Source organism: Stylophora pistillata, chromosome 7 (assembly GCF_964205215.1).
Source record: "Stylophora pistillata chromosome 7, jaStyPist1.2, whole genome shotgun sequence".
In the NCBI taxonomy this organism is placed as follows: Eukaryota; Metazoa; Cnidaria; class Anthozoa; order Scleractinia; family Pocilloporidae; genus Stylophora; species Stylophora pistillata.
Genome location: NC_142525.1, coordinates 11956164 through 11977494, shown reverse-complemented (window position 1 = coordinate 11977494; position 21331 = coordinate 11956164). Strand labels below are relative to the sequence as shown.

The window sequence follows — 21331 nt, the reverse complement described above, 5'->3', positions numbered from 1 at the left end:
GCAAAAGAAGCAAATCTAAACATCAAAGATGGACTAAAAAAAAATTGTGCTGCCTGCCTCTTCACTAGAGAAGTAAGCTCACAAGAGTGTATTTATAGGTGTATGCCTGAGCTTTGGTTGAGAAAGGTATTTCCAAAAATTGTTTTTGTGAGCACAGACTTACAAGACAAAAGACTAAGAGTAACAAAGAATCTTCAAGAAGTTGATGAATTAGAAGATGATAGTATAGATATCTACAAGTCCAATATCATTGAGCGTCATAGCATAAAGCCAAATGACATTCAATCAGTCAACAACATGTGTCTTGCTGAGTTTGCTGCTTACTACTACAAGGGTTATAAAAGTGATATAACTAAAACAATAGATGCTCAACCAGAAGTTCTTGCCGATGATATAATTTCACAGCTACATGTGGATACTGCGGGTGAAAATACATCAATACTCCCTAAAAGATAAAATTGATGAATGGCAAAGAAATTATGAAGTGCAGGAGGCAGGTTAAGACTGTCATAAGATACCACACTCCAAACAAGGCAAAGGAACCTGATTGATATTTCCATCATCTTCTTATGTTTTACTACCATGGAGACAAGAAACTGAGCTTATTGGAAATGAACGAACTTACATGTCTAAATTCTATGTCCAGACAGTAGTAGAGGATAAAAAAAACATTGTGAACCAGATTGTGATGCAGTCATTAAAGCACTTGAGATATTAAGAAATAATGATATGAGCACAATGCATTCTTATGATGCTATTAATGACCCGGAAATGAAGATTTGCCGTTACAAATACAAGACAATTCCAATAATGAAGAATCGTTTAATAACCAGCATCAGAACATTAAGGTCCACAGACAATATCAGATGAACTATCCTCTGGAGGTGGAATATCAGCCTACACCTAGCCATTAGAAATTTCTGATGATGATCTTTGTCAACCAGTGAGATCTTTAAACACTCAGCAACGCCAGGCTTACAACAGTTGTATCATGGTGTAGAAACAAGGTTAAAAACATGAACGGCTTAAAACCAGTGCATATACAGCCAATCTATTTGTTTATAACAGGAGGTGCAGGTACATGCAAATCCCACCTAATTAAAACAATATATCATACTGCTTCAAAGACTTTTAGGCATGGATTTACGAATCCTGAAAAACCAACTGTGCTATTAATGGCTCCAACAGGAGTAGCTGTCATCAACATCAATGGTACCGCGATGCATACTACTTTAGCAATTCCTAAAGAAGCAGGTGACAATCTTCCACCAATGTCGACCAAAAGAGAATACAAATAAAAATGGCTCTATCAATTTTAAAACTAACAATCATTGATAAAATCTCTATGGTATCAAACACCAGTTTGCTGCATATCCACCAACAACTGAAAGAAATTTTTGTCACACCAAACAACCCACTGTTTGTAGGCCTTAGTATTATTGCTTTAGGTGATTTACATCAACTTCCACCGATCCGTTCGAGGCCTGTATTTGATGAATTCAAAAGTCATGTTCACAACTTATGCCATCCTTGGTCAGTTTTTCAAATGATAGAGTTAACAGATATAATGAGACAAAAAAAAGTATCAACTACTTACTGAGTTACTAAATAGATTCAGAAATGCAGCACACACTGATGATGTTAAATGCATTCGGTTAAGATTTGTCAACCCAACAGATATCAATTACCCAACACATGCATTGCATATCTTTGCTGAAAATGTACCTGTTCATAGGCAAAATAATGGGCGCCTTGACCATTTAACAACAAATCTCTATACTCTTAAGGCTATAGACCAATATCCACCAAATGCCACTAAGCAAGACCTTAATAAAGTGTTAGCTTGCGGAAGATCAGAAAAAGGAGGTCCTGACTCTGTAATCTTAGCAAAAGAAAATGCTCGAGTGATGCTTACTACAAACATAGATATGAATGATAACTTGTAAACGTTGTACGGCCTGAAGCTTCAGCTCATATATGCGAGTATTTTTCAAAAATCTGGTCTCAAGCTTTATTACAATGACATTAATTATTCAAACAATTTCGCAAAATCTTCCTGAACAACATATTAAGCTCTTATATCACAAGTTAAGTATTCCATCAGATTAAGCCATACAAATCATGTAAGCTTAAATACAACAATTTATACCTTCATTTGCCATACTTAATTCAAAACATGCTCTTTATTGGATATTTCTAAAACTCCTGAAACTCCATCATTCGTGCTCGATATCCTACCTTGCTATAGATTTAGGATCGAAATTTCCAGGTCAAAGTCCGTTCCAGCAATAAAAACGAACCAATCAGAGCGAACGAAGAATTGTGTTTCCTAATTGGTAAGTATACCACCTATAAAACAACTTTGATCTCCTAACAAATGCGTCTTTTGAATGTGTGAAGTGGTTGATGAGGATTTTCAGTATGTCGTATTCCAAGACCAGTTCAGATAGATAGATTAGATAGATAGATAGATAGATAGATAGATAGATAGATGGTTATTCCTCTGGTCCATCGGCTAGAAAGCCAAAATCAAGCACACCTGAAAAAAGTGTTATAGGTTATGTGTACAACCTTTCGTCCACTAAACGCAACAAAAACAATACCATGGACTACTTTACGTTCACTCTTCAAACAGTTCCAAACGAAGCGACACCAGCACTGCTATAATCTCCCTCGAAACAACCTCTACTAGAGCAGAGCCAAACCGGCACAACCCCAATAAAGCTGACAAACTATACGTACACTGAGGAAGACTTCAAAATTTTGATAAATAATGTGACCTTCATTGGCAAACCTCAAGCAACTGAATATTCATTACATTACACCAACTTTCCGGAGGACCACCAACAGGCAGTTTCAATCCTAGATGTGCTAAACATCTACAAAGCATGAGATATGGTCACAGAAGTCGGCAAAATAACTCAGCTAAAGTAGCCAACGACCGTTGGCAGTCCAGTCTATTGGCCTCTTACTTATTTTGTATCTTTTGCAAATGTTACTTACCTGTTCCTGAAATTCTAGGCACTGGTCACAACCAGCGATCCACGGCTTTCGCATATTTTGCTTAGTTCCCTGCTTATGTATCAAATTAACTTCTTTTAAAGAGACGTGAGCCAGAGATATCGACAGAATATATCCATAGTCCTTTATAACAAAATGTTTCCAAAATACCAATTACAAAATACCTCTTACGAATACCTATTACGAAATACCTATTACGAAATGCGGTCTCGAATAGAGAATTCGATTGAAGATCATGCAACGTATCGTGATCACAATATCTCAAATAATCCTCATTAGATGTAAAGAGCCACTGACCCTAAATATCGAGAATCCACCGATAGTTGCAAAATTTCGTAATTCGTTTTATTTTTTCTGAAGGACCCTTTTAATGAACCTTTTCGAGAATTATATCAAAAAGTTCTATCGCACTTTTTTTCTCCGAAAAATCGAAAAGTTTGAAATACGGCTAAACGACCGTTTTCCATCTCGTACAGCAATGAAAATATATGCAACTTTGGCAACTTCGTACGCTACAACGCCATGTAATCCCGCCTTTCAACTTTTTATGCTAGCAGATGGTCCGTTATCTCTTAGAAAATATCAGTTTCTTGTTATTTTGTTACGTTCCAAGTCCGAATAGTAACCCGTTGAAATAAAGTACTCTGCATCTCTTTCGCAGAGGTAAAATAAAGGTCAACTTCGGTGGCCTATGAACAGGTCTGCCATAAATACTTATAAATCCTAATGTACATCATCGCAAAGCTTTATCCTTGTATTTTAATTCCTCCAATTCTCTATCTTGGCCCGCCATACACGGCACTTCCAGGTTTACAAGAGTTTTGGCTATTTTGTCAAAAATGCGATGCGAACCACTGAACAGCTCTCACGACGCATTGAAAGGCCTTTAAAAAGGTCTCCTATGATATATTTACAAATCAAAATCTATATCATCCTAAATCTTTATCCTTGTAGTCTGTCTCTAAGTTTCTTTCTTGGCCCACCATGGGCGGTGCGTCTAGCTTGAAAAGAGTGCGGGCTAAAATGACATAAAATGTAATGCGATCCGTTGAACGGCTGTCACGCAAGAGGTTATGTATTTCGTACATTCCTGGCCAAGATAAAAGATTGGCCTCGACCTCTTGCATGACCGTCGTTCAACGGATCGCATTACATTTGTTGTCATTTTTTAGCCCAAACTCATTTAAAGCTGGACGCGCCGCCTATGGCGGGCCAAGAAAGAAACTTTGAGGACGTAGACTACAAGGATAAAGCTTTAAGATGATATATATTTTGGTCTGTAAATATATCATACAAGACCTTTTAATGGCCTTTGAATGGGTCGTGACAGCTTTTCAGCGGTTCGCAGTGCATTTTTGACAAAATAGCCCAAACTCTTGTAAGCCTGGACGCGCCGATTATGGTGGGGCAGGATAGAGAATTGGAGGAATTGAAATACAAGGAAAAAGCTTTAAGTTGATGTGCATTACGATTTATAAGTATCTATGGCAGACCTGTTCATAGGCCACTGAAGTTGACCTTTATTTCTGCGAAAGAGACACGAAGTACTTTATTTCAACGGGTCACTATTCAGACTTAAACGTAACAAAATAACAAGAAATTAATACTTTCCAAGAGATTAAAGGACCATTTGCGAGCATACCAAATTTAAAAGCGGGATTTCATCGCGTTGTAGCGTACGAAGTTGCCGAAGATGCATAGGTTTTCGTTGCTTTACAGGGGGCACAAACGGTCGTTTAGGCGTATTTCGAACTTTTCGATTTTTCGGAGAAAAAAACGCTGTAGAACTTTTAGATATAATTTTCGAAAAGGGTTCATTAAAAGGGTCCTATAGAAAAAATAAAAAAAAATTACGAAATTTTGCAACTATCGGCGGATTATCGATATTTATGGTCAGTGGCTCTTAATGCCCAGAGTGCAGTGGCCATCTACCTCTCTGAGAAGCTTCTTTATATAATCATTTCCGACCACAGGCTTCCTCAATAAGAAGAAGAGAGTTTTAACAAGGCTTGCAAATACACGTCGTGAGACCGCAACCCCATCCATTTCAAACTAGAATTGACTAAAAAATACCAGAAATCTCACCTTAATTAATGCCTGTTGCTGACTGATAAGAAATTTTTGCGTCGTTTTGCTCAATTTCAGCTTAATTTCCAAAGAAATTGCTGCTGAGATCAAGCATACAACTTTCTGAAGGTGCAAGTGCAAAACTTAGCGACTTAAGTAACTGCAACGACTCCGAATCTGTAGAATCTATTTAAAACTGACCCACATACGTATGATTTCTGAATTGATAGACTCACTGTGACACGCTTCCTGCCTACTGCAAACATCAGCTCTTAAGTTTTAATTTGTTAATTCTGTGCCACAGAACTGTTGACATACTTCTAGACATAATCGATTAACTATGTTCTAGAACAATAAATCGATTTCATGACTGCTGGCAGGAGGAGACACACTCAGTCGCAGGCGGACCGACATGTAAGTGTGTTAACATCAAGCGCTTAAAAGAAGATTAGGAGCAGAGTGGTTACAATTACATCGCTCCAATATAATATTTTACCTCGCATCGTGAGTTAAATACTTCATTGAGTCTACTAGGTGTTAATGAATCGAAGCGTAGTGGTCATTTGCCTCTACAAGAGGCCTTTTCAATTAATCTTTCCCGATCAAAGACTTCCCAGGTAAAAGTAAAATAAGTTGGCTTGCAAATGGACGCCACGAGACCAAGAATCCGTTCATCTTATGCTGGAATTAACTCAAAACTACTAGTTTGAAGTTGAAACCGCCCGTGCAGGTGGCGTCTATTTGCAGGCCTCGTTTATTTGTTTGCATCGATAACCTCAATATGTTAGTTTTAGGCTTCTAGAGTTATTGCCGTGTCGAAAGAATGACCTCCGCAGACTTCCTTAGCCTTACAATCCAAGAATATTTTAAAATCGAATAGCATTTAAGTGATGTTTTTGACGTGGCATGCGAGAATCCATGGCCAGGCTACGTCAACCGTTTGAGGTGTGATGTTTCACTAATTGCCATCTGCGCCAAAAAAATAATACTGATATGTGATGTCTACAATCTACCACTATAATCCTACTTAACTGCTTATTCTAGGTTTTTCCCCACTGAAAACACAAACAAAGATTTTCTCCTTGCAGACGAACTGCCTCAGCGCATGAGCGAAAAGGGAGGAATCTTTCTTTAGGCTTTCAGAGTTTCTGGCGTGATTATTAGATATTCTGGAAAGTGTTATTGAAACTCAAAAACCTTTTCTTCAAACTGAATACAAATGTAATTACCTGGGAATAAAGCGGTTGTTTAAATTAGCTTTTAAATTTGCACTATTCAACAATACAAATATTCTGATAGGTGGCTTTGAAAGAAAGCGGCTTAGTTTATTTAGCAAAGTTCTGCTTTTGTTTGTTTGTTTTTTTTTTTCGAGTTGCAAGCCTCTTTCTTGAATATTTTTGGAATACCTGTGTTGTTCTACTTCACTTCCTGTTTCGGGCAGTAAAATGAATATTCGCAGAGCAGAGGGAAATTGTTTATAATGATAAATTTGTTTCAAAATTACTTGTCCAAATGCCAATCAAATGTATTAAACATGTCTGCTTAAAATTGAAAATATTCGCTAATTTTGTCGAAACAAAACCCGTTTAGTTTCAAGAGCAAACTAAGCCGAATTATAATTTATCAGCTGTTTCCCAAAACTATCACCTTAAAGTCTCCTTGATGATAACTTCAAAGATTTTAACGTGCTGTCCATTTAGAGTTTTTGAAGGCTTCTTTACAAACAAAGCAAGTTATGGATTTTCAAATTTGATCGCAGATAGCATTTGAACGTCCTTCCTTACCTCTCCGATGCCAATGCGTTGTCCTATACACAAGGTTTTAAACGTCTACGTATATGTTTAGCGACAAGTCGATGGAAAGTAGGTATATAATATTTACACAGAAAACACAAAGATCTGCTATGCGAAGGATAGCAGAAGAAATACAGATTCGATTCGAAGCCTGGACGAAGATAAACAAAATCATGCGAATATCGAATGATACGCAGCTGGTTCGCTTGCTGTTATTGGTTCATGTTATACATTAGCTGTCTTGTTAATTTCGATCCTTATTGGTAACATCTATCAGATCGGCGTTGTTATTGGCTGGCTATTGTGCTTTTTTTTTTTTATTGTATGCCTACATGCCTCGGGTTTTTACTTGAGACAATCAACCATGATTTTTATCAATTCACATTTGGCTCGGAACTATTTCCTCAAAGAGATTACCTGACTTAAATAGGCTTCTGAGTTCCAATTTTGGCCAGAAAGAATGACCCTACAAAGCTAGTCGGTTATAATGTTCAAGAGTTTTAAAGTGGAAGAAAAAGGCCAATAGTATTTCTAGTGTCGCTGAGCATGAATTGCCTGCGCAAGAGGTTTGAAAGTGGTTCACATATACCGTGACCGGTCCTGTCTTTGCCAGGTTTCCCACCGCAAATAACTAATACTGAATTTTTCCATGAGGAAACGGACTAAGAAGCAAAGACAATACACGAGATTTTTTTTTCACTGCTTTTTTCCTTTAGCGAATATTTAAAGAAATATCATCATCAAACTGTTTAACCCAACTACCTATGAGTTGTTTTAAATAGCTTTTCTTAATGGCCATTTTAAAATGAAATATGTATATTCTTATTTATAAAGTGATTCGCTTCAATTTCCGATCTTTTTGTTTTGTTTTATTTTTTGTTTAGTAAAAGAAGATAGATTACCTACAGTAATTAATTCGAATCAATCAGAGGCTGAAAACTTGTCTAATGGGAATGAAAAAGGTTTGCAAATTCTGACAAAAGACAGTTATATCCCTGTATTTAATTCTGAGTGTAAACTAAGTTCAACAATAACTTATTATTAAATTCTCTATTTTGGATATTGCAATTCTTGTGTTCTGATTGGACCACTCAATTCCCAATTATCAGTTCATATATCACCACACCTTATGTGGAAACTAGACTCATAACTGCGTGAACTCGGGCTTCTTTGCTTAGGCATGTTTACAAAAGCACGTAATCTGATAAACAGTATTGTTCGATTTAATCTCTGCTTGTTATCTGAAAACGCTCGACATCTTTTAGTTTGGGTCTACTCCGAACAGTGTGTGCATTTGTATGTCGAATGAGCATAAGAGAAGACATATTTACCCTTGAATTACGGGGCTTCTTTCTGGCCATCATGATAACCATGTGCTTTGAAGCTTACCTGTGTATATACTTTATGATTAAATGCCGTATACTTGTTTTCTTACTTCGCAACTGAAAAAGCATACTCAGCGCATGCGCTTTGCTTGCTAGACTGCGCTTTGCGTCTCAAGACGGAAAATAACGAAGCCTAATTTATAACTTGGGCATTCCACAGGAAGCCCGAGTAAAAAAAATCACCCTGGCGTTGGTAGGCTGGTTTCTTTTACTAAGACAGCCATTCGTCATCAGTTGAAAATTAATTTAAGTGTTCTCTCACTTTTACGATTACGAAATGTTAACTTATGAGGTACTACCTACGTTGTCTATGTCACCGGACAAGTATAGTTCAAAGCACGAATGAAAACCGGATACGATTCTATTTCCTAGAAAGGAGAACGTTTGAAAATATATGGAACCATTTTCATTAGAATGAGAATGTATATATTAAATGTAGCTTGTTCATCAGCTGCTATTAATTATCTAGTTGTTAAACGCTAGGGTAGGTATGACCGCCTACTAGGCTTTTTATTGCATACGTCCAAGAATCTCGAGTTTCTCTTTCACTTTCACTGGTAATGTTTACTCACATGGCAAAAAAAAAAAAAAAAAAATAGCGTTCACTATCTTATATCGATAATATTGACAAATATTGCAAGTTCTTCCAAAACACTGGACGGAACTGCCCACGCAGGCCCAGTCTCCCCGTCTATAACTAACCTATGCATAGAAGAGTAGGAAGAAAGGTTGAGATTGAAAGGGCTTCAAGCCGAAATGAAACTTCTTAAAACTAAAAAATATAAAAACCGCACTGTTTTTGCTGCAATGTCAAGAAATGGCTTGAATCCCAGCTCAATTTGAAATACCTTAGAGGTTAACGAGGCTCCAATCGGTTTTGAAAATAATCATAGATTTTTATACTTTTCACAGAACTAATAATACTCTTAAACCGTCTACGATAACTCTGCATCGAGATACAAACTGCATCTACGCAGATATTTATACATTTTCCTGAAATAATATGATTTATATACGATTTTTTTAAAAGTCTCCCCACAGAGTTTGTCTGTGTTAATATCCAGGAGATTTCAGAGTGAGACAAGTATATTTTTGATGCGGGAGTATTTGGCCAGGCTGCGCTCACTCGTTAAAAATAATTATCTTACGCATTACCCTCTGTGCTAGTGCTTTGCACAAGTGTCCTTCCTATCACAATTCTCCATCTGCAACTTAGTTCAACTTTGCCAGCTTTCGTGTAACATTTGAAACGACTTGAAGGGGACCGATTTCTTGTACATGTTTTGCCACCTGGAGATGCGAGAACAGCATAGTCGACGAATTGAAACAGAAGAAGGGAAGTTTTTTACTTTAAAGAAATTTCACGGACGTAATATTTATGGCCGTACTATTTGTCTTTTGTCTCAACGATATCAATGCGCATTAGCAACACCCCTGTAAATGAAATGCTTAATGGAAATGAAACCATTGAAGAAGACATTTAATAGATATCAAAGCTCGTTCATGGGTAAGTGTCGGACTATCTTAATTATCTAAACAAGATATCATCCATTATGGTGCAAAACTTCGTTACCTCTCAGTTGGCATTATCTTACCTCGTCATTCTGTCTCTACCACAGGGAACCCACACAAACGGCGTGTCTGGTCGGTTGTTCGAAATATAAAGAAATGTAGGGGAGAATATTGAAGAGTCGTAACATCGTAAACTTATATCAAGCTTGAATGTCTATGTTAAGGCTCAAAATAAATGCAAACCTACCTCACTTGCTGTGTATTGTCATTTCTGTGGTTCTAAATGGCGATTTTGAGCGATTTGGTAGATTTTGAGCTGAGTGTTACTTTACTGTATAAGAAGGAGACAAGGGTGGAAACCTCATTTTCGACTGCTCCAGCGTGAAGCCAAATTTCACCCAGATATTAGAATCGCCCGGCTTCCAAATCGAGCACCAGATAAACTAAAAGGTTGACGCTTCTTCTTGTGTCATTGAATCGAAGATCCATTCAAAATCCAAGCGCTAACCGCCAAAAAACTTTCGAGAAATGCAGCTTTCCAAGCGATCGGCATCCGCGGCACAGATTTGGTGTGCCAGGAAGCAAACGTCGATTCAATGACACAAGAAGAAGGGTCAACCTTTTAATTTATCTAGTGTTCGATTTGGAAGCCGGGTGATTCTAATTTCTGGGTGAAAATCGGCCTCGCGCTGGAGCGGTCGAAAATGAGCTTTCCACCCTTGTTTCCTTCTTATACAGTAAAGTAACACTCAACGCAAAGTCTACCAAATCGCTCAAATTCGCCATTTAGAACTACAGAAACGACAATACACAACAAGTGAGGTAGATTTACATTTATTTTAAGCTTTAACATAAACATTCCTTGATATAAGTTTACGATATTATGACTCTTCAATATCCTCCCATACATTTCTTTATATTTCGAACAAACGACCAGACACGCAGCTTGTGTGGGCCCCCTGTGCCTCTACACGATATGTGTATTTTCTTTGTACAGTCAACAGAAATGAACGTCTATATTTAACCAATTCATGAGAGAAACAAATTTCACGGAAATGTGTCTCCCATTAGCACAATCTGACTCTTTTCATCTAGGAGCTATTTCCCTAAATTAGGTGACAAAACTTACGGCGATGCATATTTAGAATAGAGTATTTCGACTCAAATTTACCATTTAATTTCAAATTTTCTTTCACCAGATGCCAGCTGCCTTCAAAGGTAGACATCAAATTCGGCCCACTTTCCAAAGAAGGGTTGTCTCATGATTCTACAGATAACACGTATGTTTTTTTCTTCTTGAATATTGCAACAGAATGAAGGTTAAAAATAAGGTCCGAATGTTAATGAAACACCAAAATTTCAGCTGTTTCATAAACGTGATATGTTCAACAAGCACAGTAAAAGATCCCTATTTTTCTTTTACTACGGTTAAAGTCACTTTTTCTTTTTCTTTAAGCGAAAGAGAAAAAATCTCTTTTTTTTGTCTGATGCAAACCTATTTAATTTTTAGAATAGAGAACAGCATTTCTACGAGATCAGTTTACGTGTAGGTTTTTCATTGTCTCACCTAAGTTTAAATATGCACACGACAACAAGAACATACCACTTGTGGTGACAAACACAATTTCTCGTGGTCATGTTAAATCCTCTTTAACTACTCGGATATTGATTTTCTACCTTTAAAGCCTTGGTAGTTTTTGAACCAACTCCATTCAAGTATGTCCTCTATTCAATAGATCTTCTGTCCCCAGAAATCTCGCGTTTCTTGAGCTGTTTTGGTAATTTCATCAAGACTGTCGTTCAGAAAAAAAGACTTCTACTTCTAGGAGTCTGACACTGTTATCTCAATGTCTTGTCACCATATGGCTCACTGGGTGTCGATGGGGAATGTCCCTGGAGATTGAAGGGTAAGTGAATCTTTTCACGATTGACCGTTGAATTTTACGGCTTTTCTCGATAAATGGTTATTACCAGAAAATGTTTCTTTAATTATTGTCTTTGAGTCATTTTGTCTTTTGCTGATGCAATGAAATCAAGTTTGCTGTTAATATACTATTAAATTCTAACTCGAAATCTACCTTGCTTCCCCATATTAAAGATCGTGAAGTCCTGCAACAGGCATGCTTGTTGGCAATTATTCCTTTCCGAGCAGTTTACTCATAGATTTGAGCACAAATCACTGGAGATCCAATTTGTCCACCAAATTAAGGGAATTAATTGAATATTCCTCAAAACCTCTACTGCCTTAGGACCTCCTAAATGAAAAATTGCATTTTATATAGCTCTATTTGTTTCTCTTCTCTGTTAATTTACATTCAAAGCAGACGAAGTCTGTTCAAAAATTGAACATTATCTCAGCTTGAGTAGACCAAATGGCGAGGCATTGTGAGGTCCACCAGAAACAAAACTTTGAACGTGTGTATTTCCTACCGTTCGAAATACCTGTAAATTTCTATCAGTTTCATTCACTACCTCATTTTTCCCTTAAATCGCACGAGAAATCGGATAAAAAATTTTTAATCAGACAGGCACACAATGCGATCGTGGTCGATTTTGAATTTCCGAGCAGTTTACTCATAGGTTTGAGCACAAATGACCGGAAATCCAATTTTGTCAACCAAATTAAGGGAATTAATTGAATATTCTTCTAAACCTCTAATGCCTTAGCGTCCTCTTTGATGAAAGCTTGCATGCCATATCGTTCGATTGATTTACCTTCCCTGTTAATTTACGTTAAAAGCAGACGAAATTTTTAAAAGAGTTGGACTCGTCTCCGCTTGATTAGACCGAAAGGCGCGGCATAGTGTGATCAGAAACAAGGGATCAACGTGTGCAGTTCTACTAAAAATAATATCAAATTTATACCAGACTTAACCACTCTCACATTTGGCCTTATGACTGGAATAAGGCAAGAAATCTTAAATCAGAAAAGCGCACAGCGCGATCGGGGTCGATTTGAAATTACGGGTGAAGCACAAGAAACTCATTCATGGAATATCGAATGAAATCTCTAAATTTTTTAAACATATGATTGGCGCAAGATTTAAAGTGTAACAGAGCGAATTACTATTTAAACAGCGTTCAAACAAGGACTCCTTGGGGTTAACCCTCAGTCAACAAACCAGCTTAGACCTAACGTCGAAAAACGCGCCACAATAAAAAAAACCCCTAAAAAACCCGCTCAATATCAATAGTGAGCGTTTTTAAGGTCCTTTAGAGCTACTCGAGCTAGTTGCACCTCACGGGATGTTCTGGATCTTGAAGTACATTTTTCCAATTCCAGAAAAGTTTGCGAATGTTTAAACTCTTTTTGCAGTCATTTCCATTAATTGTTCCGGCTGTAGCTGAAAGTTTGAAAATATGACTCACCTCATTGACAAGTTGTTTCTCACCGCACCAACCAAAACCAATTCAAGATAAAGCTCACTCTGGCCCACGAAACAATTGCTCAAGTGACGTAGAATTTCTAGAAACTTTACAAATTAGATAATATTGATAATTAAGATAGATGGCCAAACAAGAACATTCTAATTTTTAAAAAAGTTAAAGAAAAAGTACGCTCTAAAAACCATACAATAATCTCCACATGGAGTACCACAAAAAAATTACTTTATTTCCGTCAATTTACCAAAAAATGGCGAGAAATTTTCATTTCTAATTAATTAATTCATTTCTGATGTAATTTTTAATTTCACAAAACTGCATGTCAAGAGTTTAAGTATTCTTGACACGCAAATTTGTCTCTTCGACTACTGTGAAGTGCGTAGAGCTTGCTAATCAATTTCGAGCAAGCCAATCACCGCCCTTGTAAAGCTCTATTTTAAATATCTAAAGTAAATACTATTAAAAGAGTATTTATGAAAATTTGCTGTGGGGTGCAAATTAAGATTTTGGTTAGGAAAACTTTCTCCTAATTTGTCAAAGATTTACGATTTCGATAACAAATGAAGAAAGGAGGAGCAAAGTTTATCTTTTTTACCGACAAACCGCAAAATTTTATTAAATTTAAACACAATTTTCGAGAGATTCGGTTACTCTTTGAAATCTTGCTGTCATATATAATTCAAGATGTACTTTTTAAACGCGGATATGACATTTATGGATTTCGGAGTACCATTCTGCCTCGGAAGAAATTGATTTCCTGTTTGTCTTTCCCAATATTCGCTATCTGTGGTTTAAAACAGTGACAACAGCCAAATCATGATCAAACTTAAAAATGGATAAAATCTCCGAACAGGCAGAAAGCAAATTTGGAAGTAAGCATATCTAGTTGTATAAAAAGTAACTAAAAATTGATTTTGTTACCTTGCCTGAAGAACTGATCAAGACTTTTCTGCCCTCGGGAAGTTCGTTTAATTGTCGGTTATTACTCTTGAGGTCGAAGATGAGTTTTTTTCTGAAATTCAAAATGTCCGTAGCAAAACCAAGAAACAAGTGTCGCATGCGAAATGAAAAATCGCCCTGAGTTTCGTTTTTATGAGATTTCGTGACACGTACCATGTTATGAGTAATACCAATTCCTTTGAATCAATTTTAGATGCAAATAAATTTCTTAATATGAAAAGAAAATGTAGCTATTGGAAGAAGTTGCATATAAAGTTTTTCGTAGCGCACAGCTCTAAATTATTTTCTTCATTCTTTGACATCGTTTTCCACCAAAGCGTGAACGGAGCTCTTGATCGAAATTAAACCCGGCAACTCACTCCTGATTGCTACAAAATCATGTCAATTTTTGTGCTAACAAAGAAAATTTATAGGATCAACTTACCTTGCAACTTACAATGTAAGAAAGTACTTAAATGCACGGGGATTCATAAAAATAAATACCTTCCACTTCCTCAATTTTAAGGACTGAAATGTCAATATTCGATCTAGTTGTGAGACACAGTGAGATGAACTATCAAGCAGACGACCAATCGTAAAGAAGATACTTAATTTACTAACCGTCTCAAAAGTCAACAGAAAATTACTCAGCCATTTTAGAGGATAGATAAGGAAAAGCAACGAGTATTATCTCTAGACTCATAAAACATAGAAAATCGAGGGTCTGTCAATCCTCAAGGCAAGTTATCTGATTCAGCCAAGCACTTTGCTGTTGTTTATGGTAAGGTAGGTTTTTTCAAGGTTTTATTTTTTCATCGCGTCATTTCTGTTTGAAAAATTGGTTCACTTCGACGAGAAAAGTTTAAATTGCACGGAAAACAAATGATGGAATGGTCTTAAAGCAACAGACAGTTAAGGAAATTTATTCATTTCCTTCAATCATTGGGGAAAATTTTTCACTTAAAGTGCATTTCCTTATTTTGATCTTAAATAACAGTTCGCCAGAATTGATGACTCTCTTGTTAATTAAAAAAAAAATATAGGCATATATATGTGTGATTTTGCTATTCAGAGTGATATACATAATTGCTGTTATTAAAACTTTTAGGGAAAATTTAAAATAATGCTTTTTTTTTTATCTGACTGAATAGGGGAACATAAAGTGGGGCAGCTCTTTTTTCCCGGGGTCGTCTTTGTTTGAACAGTCAGCTTAAATTGACGAAGGCTGTAAATATTGCTGGCAAAACTAATTATGAAATTGTCATAAGACGACGTTAAGTCAATACCATTTCCCCTTAATCATACCAGGTGTTAAATTTCTTCTGGAACTGCGCCTTTTAATTTCCCTGGTCATTAATAACAGTTTATTATGATCGATATCGTATTCGTCAATATGATTTTAAAGTATATATGACTTTACTATTCAGATCGGCATAACTACTGATACCATTTTTTTTATTAAAAAGACACCAGGCTTTAAGTTTGAAGTTATCATACTTGTATTCAATCTGTTGTATGAAAAAATGAAGATACAAACCCCCAAAGACTGAAGCTGAGTTTTTCCTACTTCATAAATTTTAGTGCCAATAAGAAACATTAGCTATTTTAAGAGCATTAAAATACTCCCAGATAAAGATATCTCGTCTCGTTTCCCACGACTGAGAAAGTTCCTCTTGACTATGTAAATATTGTTTTGACGTCGCATGCGTGAGTCCATGGCCAGGCTACGCCAACCGTTTGAGGTGTGATGTTTCACTAGTTGCCATCTGCGCCAAAAAATAATACTGATATATGATGCCCAAAATCTACTTCTACAATCATACATAACTGCTTACTCGAGGTTTTTCCCCACTAAAAGCACAAGAAGAGTTTTTCTTCTTCCGGACAAACTACGTACATCAGCGAAATGGGAGGAGTCTTTTTTTCGGCTTTCAGAGTTTCTGGTGCGATTATTAGAGATTGTGGGAAGTGTTGTTCAAACTCAAAAGCCTTTTCTTCAAATTGAATACAAATGTAATTACCTTAGGTATTAACAACTATTTAAATTAGCTTTTAAAATTCTTTTTCTGTTCCGAGCAGTAAAATGAATATTCGCAGAGCAGAGGGAAATTGTTTATAATGATAATTTAACTTTAAAAGACATTAAAGACATTAAACATTGAAAATATTCGCTAATTTTGTCGTAACAAAGCCTGTTTAGTTTCAAGTGCAAACTAAGCCGAATTATAATTTATCAGCTGTTTCCCAAAACTATCACCTTTACGTCTCCTTAATGATAACCTCAAAGATTTTAACGTGCTGAGTTGTCTGTGTCGTATTTCAATTCATGCTGTTCATCTAGAGTTTTTGGAGGCTTCTTGACAAACAAAGCAAGCTATGGATTTTCAAATTTGAACGCAGACAGTATTTGAACGTGCTTCCTTACCTCTCCGATGCCAATGTGTCGTCCTTTAGAGAAGGTCTCAAGATACGTATATGCTTAGCGACAAGTCAATGGAAAGTAGATATATTATATTTACACCAGAAACCACAAGGATCTACTATGACTGCCTTTTTCTTTAGCGGATATTTGAAGAAATATCATCATCAAACTGTCTAACCCTACTGCCTATGGGTTGTTATAAATAGCTTTTTTTATTAACCACTTTAAAACCATAAATGTACATTCGTATTTATAAAATGATTCGATTCAGTTTTCGATCTTTTTGTCTTATTTAAGTTTTTGTTTGGTGTAAGAAGATAGATAACCTACAAAAATAATTCGGATCAATCAGAGGCTGAAAACTTGTCTAATGGGAATGAAAAGTGTCGCAAATTCTAAAAAAAGACAGTTATGTTCCTGTATTTAATTCTGACTGTAAACTGAGCTTAACAATTAAACTCTTATCAATTATTAAATTATTAAATTCTCGATTTTGGATATTGCATTCCTAGTGTTCTGATTATTGGTTCGCTCAAATCTTAATTATCAGCTCAATTATCGCCCCACCCTATGTGGAAACAAGACGCATAACTGCGTGAACTCGGACTTCTTTGCTTAGGCATGTTTACAAAGGCATGTCATCTGACGAAGAGTGCTGTTTAATTTAATTTCTGCCTGTTATCTGAAAACGCTCGACATCTTTAGTGTGGGTCTACCACAAACAGTGTGACAGACAGACAGACAGACAGACAGAAAGACTGACAGAAAGACAGACAACCTTTATTTAGCGCGATAGTAATAAAAGCTATGCAGCTTATGGAGTTGTGCATAAATACTAAACCCAAGAAAAAGATATATATAATACATAACAATATCAAACTATCTAAAAATTAAATTATTAAAAGCTATCACGCAACCTAAATATAATGGAAATCTTTACGTCTAAAATTTGTGGTTGTTGTAGAGGTCTCTTTGAATGTCAACTCTTTAAATTGAACAGGTTTTCTTCTTCAGGTTTTGATAACTTGTATTAGGAATAGTTTTATCCTTAGAAATTAAAATATTCCATAATACAGGCTCTCTATAAGCAATAGAGTTTTTACCATAAATAGAGCTGAAACGTGGCACCGATAAGGACTCTGACGCTCGTAAAGAGTAACCTGTAGGGCGTTTCGTCATAATAGTATCGGATAGCACTAGTAGTGGCTTATCACGAAATGCTTTGTATATTAGTTTTAACATTAGTTTTTTTTTTCAATGTATCTGATTTATCACTTTCACGGGTTTATTACGAATCAACTTAACGGTCTGCTCCCAGTTGGCTTGTTAGCTCAATTGGTAGAGCGCTGCACTAGTATCGCAGAAGTCAGTGGTTCGAGTCCCGTACAGGCCTGATTTTTTTCAGGTCTGATTTTCGCTATAGCTTAAATAGCGCTATCTACTGCGGGGATCGTGCATCATATGTATCTAATACCGCAGTTCAAAATATATGAACCTCATATATTTCATTGTATCTGATTAATTATGTAGTTGTTAAACTCTAGGGCAGGTATGACCACCTACTAAGCTTTTTCATTGTTTACGTCCAAGAATCTCGAGTTTCTGTTTCACTTTCCCTGGTAATGTTACTGACACTGCAAAAAAACTAGCGTTCGCTATTTTATATCGATAATATTGACAAATATTGCAAGTTCTTTCAAAACACTGGACAGAACTGCCCACGCAGGCCCAGTTTCCGCGTCTATAACTAACCTATGCTTAGAAGAGTAGGAAGAAAAGTTCAGACTGATAGGGCTTCAAGCCGAGATAAAACTTCTTCTTAAAACTAAAAAATATAAAAACTGCACCGTTTCTGCTGCAATGTCAAGAAATGGTTCGAATCCAAGCCCTCAATTTGAAATACCTTAAAAGGGTTAACGATGCTACAATAGTTTTTGAAAATAATCATTGATTTTTACACTTTTCAGAGAACTAATAATAATCTTAAACCGTCTACGATAACTCTTCATCAAGACAAAATTGCATCTACGCAGATATTGTTTATACATTAAACGGAAATAATGACTTAAATACGATTTTTTTAAAAGTTCGTAAATTTATCTGGAGATGACCCCCTACAGAGTTTGTCTGTGTTAATATCCAGGATATTTCAGAGTGAGATAAATATGTTTTTAATGTAGGAGTATTTGGCAAGGCTGCACTCACTCGTTTAAAAAAGTATCTTACGCATTACCCTATCACAATTCTCCATCTGCAATTTTGTTCAATTTCGCCAGCTTTCGTGTAACATTTGAAAGAACTTGAAGAGGTCCGATTTTTTGTACATGTTTTGTCACCTGGAGATGCGAGAACAGCATAATCGACGAATTGAAACAGAAGAAGGAAACTTTTTTTTTTACTTTAAAGAAATTTCACGGACGTAAAATTCAAGGCCATACTATTTGTCTTTTGTCTCCACGATATGACACCCTCGTAAATGAAATGCTTAATGGAAATGAAACCTTTGAAGAAGATATATAATAGATATCAAAGCTCGTTCGTGGGTAAGTCTCGGACTATCTTTATCATATAGACAAGATATCATACATTATGGTGCAAAACTTCGTTAGCGCTCAGTTTGCATTACCTTACCTCGTCATTCTGTCTCTAAACAATATGTGTATTTTCCTTGTGTAATCAACAGAAATTAACGATTATATTTCATCAATTTAGGAGAGAAACAAGTTTCAAGGAAATGTGTCTTTCATTAGCATAATCTGACTTTAGTCATTTTACGTAAAATCTAGGTGACAAAACTTACGGCTACATATATTTAGACTAATGCATTTCGACTCAAGTTTAACATTAAATATCAAAATTTATTTCCCCAGACACCAGCTGCCTTTAAAAGTAGACGTCAAAATCGGCCAAATCAATCACAACTTTTCAAAAAAAAGTGTCTCATGATTCTACAGATAAAACGTATGTTTTTCCTTCTTGAATATTGCAACAGAATTAAGGTTACAAAATAAGTTCCAAATGCTGATGAAACATCAGAGCTTCAGCTGTTTTATAAACGTAATATGTTCAACGGGCACAGTAAAAGATTCCCATTTTTCTTTTACTACGATTTAAGTCAGTTTTTCTTTTTTTTTTTTTTTTTTTCGGCGAAATAGAAAAAAACATTTTTTTGTCTAATGCGAACCTATTTAATTTATAGAATAGCGAAACAACTTTTCTACGGGCTCAGTTTACCTGCAGGTTTTAACTTGTCTACCCTTAAATTCTTGGTAGTTTTTTAACTGAATAAAGACAAAACCGAGGTTCTCTATTTATTCTCAAAGTATAATCCACAGCAATCCCGACCCCATCTTCGCTTTGGAACTGACATCGTCAAGCCTTCTTCATATGCCAGAAACATTGGCGCCATCTTCGATAGCACTATGTCGATGCTTCCCCGTGTAAGCAGTGTCTATAAATCTGCCTTTTATCATCTTCGTACTATTTCGCGTGTTAGGAAATACTTATCAATGCAAACTACTGAGATTCTTATGCATGCTTTTATAACTTCCAAGCTCGATCACTGCAATTCTCTACTATACAATGTCCCTGAATACATCATCAAAAAGCTTCAGTCAGTGCAGAATGCAGCTGCCAGACTGATTACACGGTCTAGGAAGTGTGATCACATCACTCCCATCCTCCTCGATCCTCACTGGCTACCTGTTTCTGAACGAATTAAATTCAAGATTCTACTACTTACTTTCAAAGCACTGCATCGGCAAACTCCAATCTATATTCAAGACCTTATCACTCGCTACTCACCTTCCAAATCGCTTCGTTCATCCTCTACGTTAAATCTGAATCCCGTTAGTTTTAATCTTAATAAAATAGAGGGCAAAATTACTGAGTGCTTATTGGTCAATTAAGAGGGTATTTTTTTTTATTTTTCCCTGAGAAGAGAGAAAAATTACGAGCTTATGATTGGTACTCAGGTTACCTAGGAACACCTTATGCTATCGAAAAGTTGTTGCTGAGGATTTTCTGTAACAATGGCGTCTCATTTCGAGATAGTTAACGAGGAATATATCGAAGAATTAAAAGACAAAAGTGAAAACGAAAACACGAGGAAAAGCACAGAGTACTGGAAGAATGTTTTTAAAAAGTGGGCGAATGAAAGAAACTTCCAAGCAGATTTAGGAGGGTACGAGAGCGATGTCGTCAACCAAACACTGGCGCAGTTTTATGCCGAGTTACGAAAAGAAAACGGGGATGAATATGAGCCCGACTGCCTGAAAGTAATGCAGGCATCACTGGAGAGATATCTGAAATCAAAAGCCTATCCAAAGTCCATCATCCGAGATAGGCAGTTTCTTAACTCCAGAAAAGTCCTACAAACGAAGGCCAGGAAATTACGAGAGCAGGGCAAAGGAAGACGACCAACCCGATCCAGAATTTTGACAAAAGAAGAGGAAGAAGTCTTCTGGCAGAACGGCCAGCTTGGAGGAGGCACTCTACGAGCTCTACTTGACACCATGTGGTGGCTGCTCACTCAGCCCTTTGGCCTACAAGGGCGACAAGAACACCACCAAATGAAAGTTGAAGATTTCACTTTACAGCGCGACGACGACGAGAACGAATTTCTAACTTTCGCAGAAGGTCCAACTAAGACGAGACAGGGAGGACTTAGCATGAAACCCATACTAGTCACCCCCAAAATGTTTGCCACAGGGAATGAGGAATGGTGTCCCGTCATGTTGTTCAAACGATACCTGGGGAAGCGACCAAGCGAAATGAAGAAAAGCGGTCCGTTTTACCTCACAGTCATC

The 21331-nt window shown here is 36.5% G+C and overlaps 1 protein-coding gene and 2 pseudogenes across 1 annotated transcript in view; 2 read left to right on the top strand and 1 right to left on the bottom strand.

Annotated features, from left to right (window-relative positions):
* The window catches only part of LOC111343084 (RYamide receptor), a 28253-nt gene extending 14980 nt beyond the window's left edge, over nucleotides 1-13273 (bottom strand). Inside the window, exon 1 of the mRNA XM_088727870.1 lies at nucleotides 13148-13273. The gene's annotated coding sequence lies outside the window, so the exon portion shown is untranslated. The remainder of the gene's footprint in view (nucleotides 1-13147) is intronic.
* LOC148726646 (uncharacterized) lies at nucleotides 772-1958 on the top strand (annotated as a pseudogene).
* Nucleotides 13274-20554: 7281 nt separating the features above from the next.
* On the top strand, nucleotides 20555-21037 carry LOC148726645 (uncharacterized; annotated as a pseudogene).
* The last annotated feature ends 294 nt before the right edge of the window (nucleotides 21038-21331 follow it).